The sequence below is a fragment of the Accipiter gentilis genome, chromosome 26 (genome assembly GCF_929443795.1).
Source record: "Accipiter gentilis chromosome 26, bAccGen1.1, whole genome shotgun sequence".
In the NCBI taxonomy this organism is placed as follows: domain Eukaryota; kingdom Metazoa; phylum Chordata; class Aves; order Accipitriformes; family Accipitridae; genus Astur; species Astur gentilis.
In genome coordinates, this window is record NC_064905.1 from 16104335 (window position 1) to 16119104 (window position 14770).

Here is a 14770-nt window from a genome sequence, read left to right on the forward strand (position 1 = left end):
CATGCTGCTTCTCTGCAAAACTCTTTGCGTGCAGCTAACCCACAGCAGAACATCTTGGCTTTATCAAATGGAGATCTTGGGCGGAACCAGGAAATGAAATCTCTCCGGGTGATTAGGGAGAAAGGAGCGTCCTTGCCAGCCAAGTGATGGAGCTCTGACATTCCCCGTGCCCTGGAAAAGGGCCCGTTGCATCCGACAGGGTGAGATCCCGGCAGCGGGACATGGCGGCATGAAATGTTGACGCCAGCTTATGGAGCTTTTGTTGGCTTGTTTGATTGACTGAGTGGTGTGAAGCGTTGCTCAGGGCAAAGCCAGGCATCGTGCACGGCTCTGTCTTCCTTCTTTCTTTCCTCCTGGCGCAGCTCACCCAGCCAGGCCAATCCTCTCTGCTTGCAACCACAGGTAATTCTGCAACCCACCCCTTACTGCAGAAGCAGGAGTTGCTCCCTGGGACAAACACAACACTTTTCTTCCCAACCCAGCCTGATTTCAAGTTGAGTAGGAGAGCTGAGAAGGCAGATCCAGACCGTTTTCACCAGTCCCAGGCTCTCACCCACCACTGATAGATAATTAACAGCTGGACCTCAGGAGAAGTTCTCCTGTGCTTCTTTCCCTTCCTGGATCACTGGGGTAGTAACCAATCCAAGTGAGCCCTAAGAGCTCCTGTTTGCCCTTGTAAGGAAGGCAAGAGTCCATCTTCTACGACCTTAGTGTCCTAACCAACTATAATCTGAGGATTTGAGGGTCTCTTCTCCATAGCTAAAGCACTGCTCACCCCAGTGCCGTGATTTAATTAGGAAAGGCAATATTTCTTATTAAACCATCCAGTACATTTGGAAAAATGAACCAACTTTCGGACAATCAAGTCCTCCTTCACTTGTGTACCCAAAAAGCTTGTCTTTTTTCTCCAGCTACACCTGTTTGGCTAACATGATGTTTCTCTGCTCCATATCCAGGGAGTAAAGTCTTCTCTGAGAACTGAAACAGTCGCCTGCAGCCCCCTGCAGCCAACAAGACTGGTACCATGCTCTGCCACTGCTGTGGAAAGGAAGACCTGGTGTCACCAACCTGCTGGCAACGCGGTGGAGCCGTCAGTAGCTTTTGTGCTCACTGGGCATTTGTACATGTATTGTAAGAGGATCAGATAATAACCATCCCTATCTTATGCCCAAGCTTTCTGGAGGGTCTGCCTGATACATGGCTCTTCCAGGAGAAGCAGCTTCCTCAAACAGCATTTCATCAGCAAAGCACGGCAGAGAAAAGGGACTGAAAGAGTGCCTCTGTGATCACCTGGAAGAGCAGTGAGACAGTGCTAAAAGGAGAGCTGTCTTGCGGGTGGCATGATAGTCTTGCCTTGCTGAAGATCAGCACTGCTAGCCTCGCTAGCTGGGTGTTCATGCCTTGCCACATTAGATGACACCAAATCCCCATGTCCAATGTTTCCAGGGTTACCCGCTGCTCCAGATGCAGGCAAAAGGAACAAGGCACCTGGCCAGTTCTGAAAGGCTCCAAACACAGGGAAATGCTGGTTCTTGTAGCAATCAGCTGATGCCCTGAAGCCAGAGGTTTGCTCACTTGTAGCTTGGTATGTCTAAGTATAATACAAGTATTGTTCTGAGTCCTGCCTCAGCCCCATTGAAATCCAGCCACCAATACCTGATTTTCTCGCCTTCCATGGCTGCGAGAGACACAGCTGCGTGAAGGAACTTTTCTTTTCATTCCTCCCAAATGCGCCTCCCATTGCCATTACTGACTGGTCACCTGGCCTCCTCTCATGAGACATCTTAAAGAAGAGGAGCTGATTTGCAAGTTCAAGGTACTATTACTTCTACTATCACTTTTATATTCCTCAAAACTTCCCTGCAAGTTCCAAGGCATCTGACTAAAACAGCTGGAAAAATGGACAAGCTGCACATGTAAATCTAACTGGATTTATGCCCCCTTCTCATTCCGCTCAAACAACTTCTGAAAGATCATGATGAGCTTGAAATCAAAGTCATTTTCCAAGTGGAGTTAAGATGCTGTGAGGAGAGCACCCAATAAGAACATTAGTAGCACAAAAGCTAGCAGATCAGTTCTCAAGCCAGCACTGTCCCAGGGTGACCCCAGGGAGATCACTCAGTCTCACCATGCTGTGCAAATTTCCTCTCTCGTTCTTGGTATGAGCTGTTCACTAATTTTAATCTAAAATGCTGAACAATTCTGATTCCATCAAAACTGCATTTTCTGGTGAATTTACCAGATTGCTGTCACTGCCCTCCAACAACAACCCCAAATAGTCTAATATATCATGCGTCAACCTCCTCACAAGTTTTTGGATTTGCACCATGAAATCAGATGGATTTTCCCAGGAATTGGTGTCCTGTGATTTAATTTGAGAGTGTCCAGTCCGAGAGAAGTTCCAGTTGAAGCTGTATGTGTGGCTGGAGGATTCACCACCTGCTGTCCTGGAGGATTTGCTGGTGACTAGTAAGGTGCAAGTTTGCACCAACCACTCCTCCTCAAACGGGATGCTAGTGGGGTCTGTCTCTCTCCTCTGCCTGCTCCTGTGCTTGCTTCCATCATTGTCCCTGCATGGAGCCTCAAAAGGAGCAGTTAGGCACCTATTCAGGCTGTTTAAAGTTAAAATTGTCCAGTTTTCATATTCTTTACTTGGTTTTGTTTTCCTAAAACTGTACAGAAAGCCTTCTGGTCATTTCCTCTGCAAAAATGCCCCATGGGGGGAAAAACTTCACCTAAACCTGAACATTGATTTCCCACATTGAGACCTACCCCAGTGCCTGTTCAAACCCCACTGCAATCTAAAGTGGGTACTGAGGGTTGGGGGGGAAAAGGAGGCGAGGGGGGACTGGGACAAAGAGGACTGAAGCTACCCACCAACTGCCCGTATTCTAGCCAACGTGATAAGGAACACCCACAGAAGGAGTTGTGTCCCTTCCCCTCCGTCCAGCCCCCAACGACACCCGCAGAGCTGGGATGCTCTTCCTTTGCCAAGAAAAATCCCCCCAAGCTCTGGTACAATGTTTGGTCTCCCTGTGCTGCCATCTCACCTCGCTACTTCCCTCTCTTTCCTCCTGCCTTTTCAGGACAGGGACCACCTTTTCAGGACAGGGACCACCTTTTCATCCTCTGCCTGTACAGCGCCGAGCACCCTGGGGCTTATTGGCGGCAGCTGGGGTTTCTGGGGGCTCCCCCAACACAAACAACAACAACCTTCAAAGTGTCTCTCCACACGCAGCTGCTCTGAGGGCAGATTCAGGTTTCCCCCACCCCCTTCTCCCCATCCCTCCTTGCAACACCCACCTGGCAGCTAGTTAAAAACAGTCTTTGGGTTTTCAGGTGTGTTGGAGGGATTTACCTGACATATTCCACACACCCCCCCCCCCACCCCCTCCTTGCAGTTGAGGTCCTGGATTTCATGGCAATACTAGTTAATCTAACAGTAAAAAGCTCTGCAATTATTTGGCTCTAAGGCTTGGGTCCTTGCCCAGCTCTGACATACACACACACACACAAGTTCACTTCTCCAGCGAGGGAGCAGGCGATGCCTCTCCTCTTCCTCCTCCTCCAGTCCGTCACGGAAGGGCTGGCTCTTCAGCGAGGGAGTTCCACCTCCTGCAACTTTCTCCCTCGCTGCTCTCAACCTGTGCTGCCGGAGTTTCAGCCAGCAAAATCGCTCCTTGCAGGAATTTCTCTGAGCCCTCGCCTCTGATTTGCAAGCACCATGGATCCCCGGCAGCCAGCAAGGTGCTGCTGCGGGAGAGGATTTTCAGCGGCGAGAGCGGAGAGGCAGTAAACTTCAGGAGAGGTCTCTCTCCTGTTGCAACAGGTAAGGCACGCTGCTTGCCGGTGTGGGAAGTTGAAATGACTCAGGGAGCAGTCTGTACAGCATGGATGGAAGAAGGCATGGAGGATGCAGAGATTTAGTCATGAAACTGCTTTAGTCATGAAACTGCTTTTGCATGCGAGTAACTTTTGCTGGAAACAGCCTTATCCTAAAGATAGGGCTTTGGGATGCAAAGGGAGAGCCTTTCATCTTTTCCTTCCCTTTGGCAGCCCTAGCATGGGGGCTTATGGAAGGAGCCAGGAAAAGCTTCAGCTGCATTTGCACAGAGTTTGCATCTGGTCTTAGCTGGAAAACTTCAGCATGTTACAGCCAGTGCAAGCAGGTGGGCTCCAGGTAGCAAACGGGAAAGCCACACTGCTGAGCAAGGCAGGCGAGGAAGGACTGAACAGAGAAGGGCTCCAGGTGTCCGAACAGGGCAGGATTTCTGCAGGGAGCGTGCTTGTGCTGGAGTAAATGGATGTGCTGCTGCAGGAGCAGCGATGGCGTCCAGCTGCAGGCTCAGTAGTTGGCCGTATACAACCCCACTAACCGGAGTGATGCGGTACCGCTCCAAGCTCTGTCTCCGTGTTCCCCATTAAGCCGCTTCCATTGTCACCTTGAACTCAGCTGTGCTTTGGTGATCTCTAAGCGTAGGCACGGCGCTGGTGTTTCCCAGCTCTCTCTCCCTGTACGGCCAGGCAAGAGCTCCTTGCCTGCCCTGGTCCCCTCCGTGACAGGCAGCAGAGCCGGGGAACCGAAGCAAAAGCCACTGTCCCCGCTTTGCACAAGACCGCGTGTGTAAACTCGTGCGTGTTTGCATCAGTGCAACTTTGTTCACTGTCAGGTGTCTGATGGCAAAATAAGATGAAATCCCAGAGCAAATCCAGTCCCAGTTCAGGGCGCGCAGGAATTATTTCCCATGTACGTGTTCGGCGCTGAGAAAAGAGGTGAAAATACAAGGAGGGAGGCCTGGGCACTTGGAGCAAATGGGGCCCTTCCAAACAGCAGTTATCAGCTAATCAGCCTCCCGGGGGAATTAAAGGCAGACTTGGTGGAGTGCAGCACTCCAGAGGGGCAAAGATCAGTTGTCACACAACAGGGGTTGCTTTGGACAAAACTCTTTAAAAAAGCTGGTGCTTGCTTGGGTTTGCTGCTGCAAAGGGCCGAGAGTCTCCAGGACCGTGGAAACTCCATTTGAGCGGTGGCCGGAGCTTTGCCGGGGCAGGCAGGGCTGCGGCCGACGGGCTCCTGCTTCGCCCTGGCTACCCTGGATCCTCTGCCCCGGACTCAGGGGAGCAAAGAGTGGGCATGGGATACGTAGGGAGCTGCCACGGCTCTCCAGGTTGTCAGCTAGAGAGACCTGGAAGGTTATCAGAGCCTCAGGACACAAAGCAAACAGTCTGTGTCGGGCTCCTGAGGAAGGCTGGGCTGTCTTGGTATTCGGGGAGGCAAAATCACCTGGCTTGGTATTGTGCACCCTTATCATCGTCTAATACACAGCACACCTCACCTTATCAGGAACAGTTCAGGGACATCCGCCTGTCTGATAAGCGACTGGGGTTCCTGAGGGACTGAGCAGGCAAGAGGTTTCTAACCCAGCCAGGGGCTTCAGCCTCCCTGCTTCTCCCGCTTTAATGTGCTCCATAACATTGCAAAAGTGAGCCCAACTACCCTGCCCGCGGAGGGGAGAGCACAGCAGGATCTGCTTCTCTCCCGAGCTTTTCCCTTAGCTACAGCTTGCGCCATGAATGTATTTCCAATCCTAATGCTCTCAGAAACCGGTGCATCTCCCAGCCCTCCAAACAAACAAGCATCATTCATGTACGAAGGGAGAGTTCAAAGGAGGTGTAACACCTGGAATCAAACATCTGTTAGAAACTAATGCATTTTGCATCCTACGCTCCTGCCAACTGCTCCAAGGCAAGTCCTAGAGGATCGTTCCAGCTACCTCCGTGCTACAGAAATGGCATTCCCTGCTCCGCGTACCTCGCTTTGTTTTTTTGCCACGTGTGGAGTATGCAAGTGCAGCTGCACCTCAAGCAGTAGTGGGCTTTCTTCTGTATCATGTGCAAGCATAAGAGGATTAAATACCCTCAGACTTTTTTTTTTTTTTTCTCTTTTTCAACTGCGTTGGCAACACTGATGCTTCATTGTCTATTAGCAAGCTGATTTGCTGAGCAAGCAATTTTTCTCTCAACCACACTTTTTTCCTTGGCAATGGGGCAGGTACTGGTTTATTAGCAAAGAAACTTTCTTTCCTAATTCTTGGAAGAAGGAGCTCCAGGGAGGGGCAGGCTGCAAGGGCTGTTAGGAAGGTTTGTAGCTTAGAAATGAACAAGCAGCAGGTTCGAAACAAACCAAAGGAAGTAGGGTTGTGTTGGTTGGTTTTGGTTTTTTTTTTCCACACAGAGGGCATAATTAAATTCTGGAACACATTGCCACAGGATATTGCAGAGGCCAAAAGTGTACTTGGCTTCAAACAAGGTTTCGATCCATTTGGGATGGATAGCTCCAGTGGCGGTTGTTAAATGCAACAGCCCAAGAACAGCAGTGTACTTGCACTGATGCTGGAAATTGGGAGAAGGAACATGTTACATGTGCCTTGTTTCTTCTGCTCCTCCACTAAGCAATCAAAACTGGCCATTTTGGGAGAGAGATGGCCAAGCAGGGTTATTTTGATGTTCTTGTGTTGTGGCACTACTTTGGACTGAGCGGGTTGTACCTTGGATAGATGCTGTGACTCAGGCAGCCTGGGCTACGCTGGTTATGCCATGAATAGATACTCCATATGGCTCAGGTTGACAGGGACACTGTGTGCCCAGCCTGGTATCTGGTTGTCGCAGGTGCTGCAAGCAGTGTCTGTGCACCACTGCCCGCTCCGCAGAGTCGTTGCGATGGCGAGAGCTTTCAGAAATGCGTTTCCAGCAGACAGTCCGGAGTGGGAGGTAGCACCTTGTGCTGGGAGTGTAATGAGAGCTGACAAGGACACCAGGACACGCTGTGGCAATGAGACCAGCCTGGGCAAACATGCCTGTCTCAGGGGTTAATCTTTTCTCCTGTGAAACCCTGAGCTCCCCAGGCCAGGGGCTAGCTTTGCATCAGCTTGTATGGCACCGTGGATACAGCAGAGGAGGTCGGCTGCCGTAGGCAGGTTTCCCGAGAGCAGGCAGATGTGGGAGCTGAAGGTTTTCTATCAGCTTGCAGGTATCTCTTTGCATTCAATAAATGTCTGCTGCAGGGAATTTCTGTGGCACAGCTATTGGCATGCTGGTCAGGCATCCTTTTACGAGGAAGGATCGTGCACTGATCATCTCATTCATTCTCTGTCCTCTGTGTCCTTACGCTGCCTCTGAACACGGGAGAGGGATGGGCAGGAGCAGCGCAAGGCAGACAGATGGCAACAGAGTGAGAGAGGCTGCAGGCAGAGCGGAAAGCTGCTCTCCGTGCTCACCTTCAGGCACCAGAAGGGAAAGACCAGCAGGGTGCTGGGCAAGGGAATGAGAAGATCTTCGTCTCAGTGCAGGGACGGGTCTGCGGGTGAATGAGAATTGCTTGCTAGGAGAGAAAAAGGTGAGGGAGGAGGCATAGTGGCCAGGGCTGCTCTGCAGGGCAGAGAGAAATCGAGCGGTCCACATCCTGCTGAGCACCAGGGCTCCTCACCTGCATCCAGTGGGGCACACAGTCCCTCACCCAGCTCTTCATGCCAAGATGCTCTTCGACTCCTTCCCAACAAATTTTACCGATCGTAGGCTAACATGTATGTTCCCCACAGGGAATTGCAGAAAGGGTATCAGAGGACTACCGGCACTCAGGTGATGTAGCCAATGTCCTTGTTGCAAGCATCCAGGTTGAGTTAAGGTGAGGATGAGGACTTGCAGGGACAGACAGCTCAGGGTTAGAGCCCCTTCAAACACTGGGCAGAGCGGCTCTTCTCTCCAGGCTGGGGTGGGAGCTGAGCCCAGTCTGGATTCCCAGCTCTGGTGGGTCAGATGGGATTTGTGTGCTGGGATCCCAGAAGGGATCTCACAGGCTTTGCAGCACCTAAATAAACAGCTGTTTTGGGAGCAGCAGAATTCATGAAGCTTGGTTGCCTGGGGCGGTCTCTCTTGTGTGGATTCTCTGATGTCTAATAATCGGGTTGGGCTCACATTAGAGCCTTTTCTTCCAGCTGGGAGTCCTAATTTGGATTTCTCTTCTCTCTCCTGCTGCTTTTCACAAGCTTGTGCAAACCTAACTCCTTTCAAGTCTTTACCTATCTGGTTAAATTTGGCTGAAACTGGCCAGTAGATCCAAAAGGTAACAGGGAGGACTGACAATGTGGTCCCCCACGCACCAGCTTCCCTCAGCAGTCTGCAGACAGGGGAATGATTATCAGTGCAAGATAATTTGCATCCCAAGCATGAGGAAAATGTGCAAGGCTCAGTATGAGTTTTGGCAGGAGAAAGCAATCAGGAAAGAGCCCTGGATCCCTTGTGGGCTCTCACAGCCTGTGCTGATGGCCACGGCACGCCTGCTCGGCTGGCTAGTTTGCAGTGACCAAGGTATGTGGCCCTTGGCACTAACAGCCTCCACGGGAGCTGAATCCCAGAGAGAGAGGTGCACAGTCCTGGCAAGTAGCAGAGTTGGGGCATGCTCACGTGAGTACCTGGCACGCTGCAGCTGGCTCTTGTGCCAACACGTTTGGGCTGTTGCACCGCGGTGCCCAGCCCCTGGGCCCCTCACACCCTCCCTGGTGAGCAGCTCCCACCGAGTCTCCTTCCCACTGGCACTGCCCGTCTCCAGCCCCCAGGGCTGTTTCTTTTCACAGGCAACAGGTATCCCATTCCCTTCAGAGCCACCAGCGGGATCTGCTGTTTCTTCCCTGTCTCCTGGCTGTCCTAGCTGCCATCCTTGGCCAAGGAGGTAGTCAGCACCCCCCAACACCTCCCTGATTACCTGTGCAATGGAAGCTTCTGGACCATGAGCAGGATTTACCCCCCTGCTGCCAATAACTGGGGAGAGCAGGAAGCGATCGGTGAGGAGGGAAAAGCAGCTGATCGTTTCATGGGAGAGCAGAGGAAGGGCGTTAGGAATAATGTATAAGGATGCTTCCCCCTGTCCTTGGCACAAGCAAGTCAACCTCCCTGATATCATGCTTTCTCTGGGACAGGAGCCAGCAGCAAGGCAGTTGGCACTGCAAGGCTCTCTCACCCCTTAGACCTCTTCCAGTGACCCCAGACCCCCACTGAGGGCTCCACAGCTCTGGAGCTGTGTGATTAACTCTTGCTCTAGAATGATGTTGTAACGCCAAGACAGATAAAGATCACTGACCCTTATAACTCTAGAGGGAGTTCAAGCCTGTTCAAGTTCTGTGCCTTACAGACGAGCTCCTGGAGGCTTACAACAATGACAGAGAAACCTCAGCTATGTGACATATCTGAGCCAGGCTTAAGTGTTGGCAGCAGTACAAAATCAGGCTCTCCCTGGCTTCCTCACAGAGCACTGGACAGAAATGCATATCACAGGTGGAAAGGTGACAAGAGAAAGCCTTCAGCTTCATGTACAAGGTGATGCCTTGCTCATGGGCAGAGAACGGCTTGGAGGCAAAGACACATAGCGCCTGCTTGCTCCGGTGGAGGAGCAAACCAGGGTAGCAGGTAGAGCAGCAGGGCACAGTCAAAGCCACGAGGATGGGGCAATGGGCAAGATATCGGAGGGGGAAGGAGGTGAGCAGCTGGCTGGGGGATGCCACAGCAAGATGTCATGGAGGAAGGTGCCTTTAGAGCCAGTCTGGATCCGAATATCCAACTTGTGAACAACTGGCACGGTGACAAAGGTGGCAAAAGCATTCAGCTGTATGGGGATGGTGCAGTTGGACATCAGCGTAACTAAACACTTCCCAGCCACCCTTCCCATGAGGAAGACCATCCTGCTTTCCTGTGCAAGACTATGTCTTGCACATCTGCCTTCACCACTCCAGGGACAGCATCCTACCACACTCCTGCTGTCAGCCCTGAACAGTGGTCCTAGCAGGACCCCTTGCAGGTCCACTGGCTGCAGCAGACTAGACCCAGGGAATGCAGTGCTGTCTCAGAACAAAGCATTTTTTACCAACTCCTGCAGGAAGGCAACCTGACTAGACAAAATGGGTGTCCCAGCATCATGCCAGGTCTACCAACCTGGGGCCCAAATTGCCCCACACAAGTCAATGACTCACAGGCTTCCCCAAAACTCCTTCAAGAGAGTCTCTGTTTCTCCAACACCCCTTAGAGGCTGCCGGTTCAAGGTCCCCAGGGAACACAAACTCCCCAGGGTTAAAGCACCTGTCTGGCCCAGCTAGCAGATGATGGGAGAAGCATCTCCATGGTGCTCGTAGGACAGTATTCGTTCTGCTCTGGGATGTGTGTGTGACCCCCGCCATGCTGGGCAGTCCAAGCAAGAGTCACTACTCCACACGCCAGCGTGACACTCCTTACTCCCATGGCTTTCCATGGCTCTGCACTGAGAAGCCCCCGGTACAGCCCACCCCATCAGCACACAACGATTTTACCACCAGGAACGGGGCTGAACCATGAAATTGTTACGGCATGGGTCTGGGCCCTGCCCATGGGCCACTCACTGTGCAACAGGAGCAGCGTTTCACAGGTCATTCCAAGCAAGGGCAGACCTCGGTTGTAAAAGGCACCAGGTTTTAAGGGATAAGCCTCCTTGCTCCAGGCTGTCTAGCAATCTGGAAACAATTTCCAAAGGTCTATCCAAGCCATTCGGAGATTGGCAAGTCAAGATGGGGAAGGAGCAGCCCAACTGCGCCCTGGTGGAATCTGCAAGTCTAGCAAAAAGCCGTACCCACACTAACGCAGCCCCCAAGCAGGCTGGTGCAAAACACAGTTCTGCAAACATCAGCTCTGAGAAAACCATCCACAGGCACTGGAAAACCCCGAGATACATTGAGGAAGGAAACACCGTAACTTCAGGGGCTCTTTTCATTAGTTTTCTGGCTTTGTGTAGTACCTCCAGGATGTATTACTTCTGCTTCACTGCAAAACCAAGCAGAAACTGCACAACCGAAGGCAGGAGCAGGACCTCCAAGGACAGTGCCAGCCGCTAGCCTGGATTCAGCATCCCATTCAGACAAACGCTGACAAGATCATGGGAACCGCTCTGTGTCATGGCTTGGGAAGGGATGGGTTTGTTTGTTTTTTCAAAGTCCAAAAAAACAGTTCAAAAAACACCCATCTCCCCACAGAATTCAAGCCCCACAGGCCCTGCTTTGTGAGCAACTGGCAGGGAACTTGCCAAAACTAAGCAAAGCACCAAATGGAAAAGGATCTAATTCCCATCAGCACTGCTGCAGCAGAGGAGAGGGCAAACATTAACCAAGCAGCCCAGCCCCCGCACAGGGTGTACATGCATTATTTCAGTACTGGGAATCAAAACATCTCACAGACACGGCTCAACACCTGTACAAGAAGCGCACTTTTTAATCTGTGACTTCCCAACATTAAATACCCAGGGACTGCTTTCTGGTTGATCCTATTTGGCAGGCAGCTGTAAGGATGTTGCCCCAACTGTAGCTGAACCCCTTCTGCTCAGCTACCACCCGAGCCAGAAGACGACAGAGTCCCAACTCCTATCCACTTTCCCAAAGCCTCGCACCCACCATCTTATAAGATTTACTTCCTTTGCTCTCTGTCTCTATTCCCCAGTGACCATTGAAATTCAGACCCACCATTAAACTGCCCCATCATTGATTATTCAAACAACCAAGCACATCTCCCTTCTCCTACCCAGCTCCTAGTGCTTGTAGCCTCCAACAAAGGCATTAATGTGCTTGGGGATGGTTTTGATGGGTACCTATCCGGGGACACACACGACTGTTTCTTGTAGTGAAGAAAAAGAAAGAGAGAGAACAGAAGGCGGGAGCAAGAGAGAAAGAAAGAGGAAGAAGGTTTGGGATGTGTGCTCACAAAAAAGCAATAAGGGAAGAGTTGTCCTTATTCTCCCATGAAAATTATGATTTTTCCCTTATCTTCTGATCTCAAAACTTTGGGCCAAGCCCCTGCCGCAGCTAGCAAGGGGAATGCTGCTCTTGATGCACTCAGCACTTGCCTTGTTTTGTGTTTTGGGTTTTTATTGCTTTTAAATGCTCCTCTTGAAGGGAATCAAAAGGTGGGGCTGGGGCCACACCTACTCTGTGGCAGGCTGACATACTTTTCTGCGATATGACCAACAAACACAGCAGCCCGCACATTGCGGGAGACCCCCGGGAGGACCCCCAAAAGACCCCCCTGGGCCATTCCACAGCCTCTCGCCCTAGGCGGCCAGAGTAGCTGTGCCCTGCACCAATCCCCCCAAATCACCCATCTCCACAGCCTCCCCACGCACACACTTTGAACCTCGGTGCTGTGTTTGTTCCTTCATTTCAAACCAACAGATTTGGGCATGTCTTTGACAGAGGATCACAATTTGGATGTTAAATTTAGACGCACGCTTAGGCTCTGATTAGAGATACACAGTGTGTTTACTTGCTCTGTGGGGAGCTTGCATCTACAGGGCTGAGGGCGAAGCCCCTCCAGGCTCTCTGATCCTCGCCTGGTGATTAGGGGAGGAGGCTGAATCACCAGATAATGATGCCCTGGTATTTCCCTCAGTCGGGAGCATGCCTTACCTTCCTGGCTCCATCCCACTGATGGGCTTTCTCCAACACATCTGCCTCCCCATGTGCAACCAGCTCTAGAAGGGCATCTATGCCTAGGGGAGCCATGAAGGAGAGAAGCAGAGAGCTTTCAGGAGTAGAAATAACTGATAGCATGATGATGAGGGACCAGAAGCAGGTGAGGGTGTTTAGGTGTTTAATGCTTGCAGCTGATCTGGCAGCCCTGAAGTAGGTATGGCCCTTGCTACAGGTCCCATGCTTCACGCACTAAATACTGTCAGCACAAGGAGACGGGGTAGCACAGCTCAGAAAACCAGCAAAAATGTTTCTCCTAATCAACACAAAAAATCTCTCTCAGGTGCAGTTGATTTCACCCCGTTTCAACATTGAGATCCTTGAACTCAATTGCAAGGACCCTTGAGCTTGGCAGCACTGCCCCTCCTTGGCAGTCACCTCCATCTGGGATTTTAAGGGCTAGTAAACTGGTTTTATGCTGTTTTCACATTATACACAGCTTTCCCACCCACAGTACAGGAGCCATAGAAACCCACCTCGTTTCTGCTAGTTCATTACTGACACCTTCCAGGGGTGGTTCCAACGGGACTTTCCCTGGAGCTGAGCCAAGGCTGTAGTGAACCAGATTTGCCCTCTGTTCAGAGCACTGTGCCCCATTTTTTCTTTTGGGCTTCACCATGACCTTTGGAAATGTCCCAGTCCCACTTCTGGATGATTTTGCGTTGTGAATATGGTGTAAATGATCCCAGAAGCAGGAGACAGAGCAGGGGCTGCACAGTTACCTCCTGGGAGATCTACTGCTCTTCAAATTACATGAACACCATGCTGGAGAAAGAGAAACAAGATAGCCAGTGTGTCATTGTTTCCCAGTGCAACCTACTAAAGAAGAAACAACAGGCTACACGTAGTAGGTGATGGTTTCCCATCCCGGGTTGGGAAGCTCTGAGCTCTCCTGGGACCCTCAGGAGACACAACTGGAATAGGCCAACTCTTAAAGGACATTAGTGTCACCAACCCTCTCCATGTCATTCTTTTACCAAAGGATGAAATAAGAGAGGACAAACATGGGCTCGTGTGGAATTGTTCAAACAATGATAGGATTTCCCAGCAGGATAGGTACAGAAATTGTCCAAGCAGATGCACATGCAGTAATAAAGGTGATGAAATAGGGCGTCTCAGAGCACATGCAGTTGCTGTCAGGGGACACGACGGGCTCTCCGTACTAATGTTGGGGCTTTGGGCATGGGTCCTGCCACAAAGAGAAACTGTTAGACGTCACAAGTTGATAGTGATGCCTTCTAGAAAATTCCCCCTAGGTTTTGGCTGTGCCTTTCAAAGTTTCAGATCATTTCCAGAGGAAATGAGGCTTCTGTCTCATGCCCCATGTGCGTAGGTACTCTCCATCCCTCATAATAACTGCTGAAGCCATTGATTGCTTTCAGCCCAGCTTGTAATTGAGAGCAAAGCTCTCAGAAATACGAGGTCATGACAGCGTTTGCAAAATAATTAGCTGGACAGAGGAGTAAAACCCTGCTAATGCCCCCACAGAGGGCAAAACAGCAATGTAAGTGCAGCCCTTCTTAGGTGTCAGGAAATCTACAGGGAAGAGTGAGGTTAGGAACATTCCAGGAGAGATTCAGAAGAAAGTTTGCATCTTGTTAAACGCCAGAAAACCCACTCCTTGCTCAAGGTTATCCTCCCATATTGAATTGCTGGTGCCCAGGAAGGCATGTGCTTTAGCTCCAGCTTTTCTTGTGGTTGTGGAGTTCATAACGTCTCTGCCTTGTGGGTTCTCTGATGTCTTATAAGAGCTGAGTTCACATTGCCATTTCAGTACAATTCAATTAAAAAGTCAATTAGCCCAGATACAAAGCGATCAGCTTCATTAATTCTCCTGTTCACGAACAGCACTGTTTTCTGTTGCTGTTTCATTCTGCTGCCTTATTCTACTCTGAATTGTATGTGACTTTTCCTGCTCCACAGTCCTAGCAGACACACGCGCACGCAGCGTGCATACATCTTCTTTCCAGGTTCAGCAGTTGAAAATGTTGGAAGGGAGCAGCTCTAGGCAAGTCCCTACATGCTGCAAAACTCTTAAGCATTGTTAAGTAACATGCAGAGCTTTTAAGAACATGGTTTTCAACTTCTCAGAAGGAACCACTTGCCTTTCTGGATCACCTAGCCCTGTCCTCCAAGATTTTCTTTCATTTGCTGTGCATTTGGGACACGTTGTATTTCCTGGAAGTGAAATGATGTCATAAAAAAAGTGAGTTTGAATTTTGTCAAATCCAAAT

General features: G+C 50.7%; 1 protein-coding gene across 1 annotated transcript in view; it reads left to right on the plus strand.

Moving 5' to 3' along the window:
- Positions 1-3780: 3780 nt before the first annotated feature.
- Positions 3781-14770, plus strand: part of FAT2 (FAT atypical cadherin 2) — a 59694-nt gene continuing 48704 nt past the window's right edge. The window contains exon 1 of the mRNA XM_049829807.1: positions 3781-3829. The gene's annotated coding sequence lies outside the window, so the exon portion shown is untranslated. The remainder of the gene's footprint in view (positions 3830-14770) is intronic.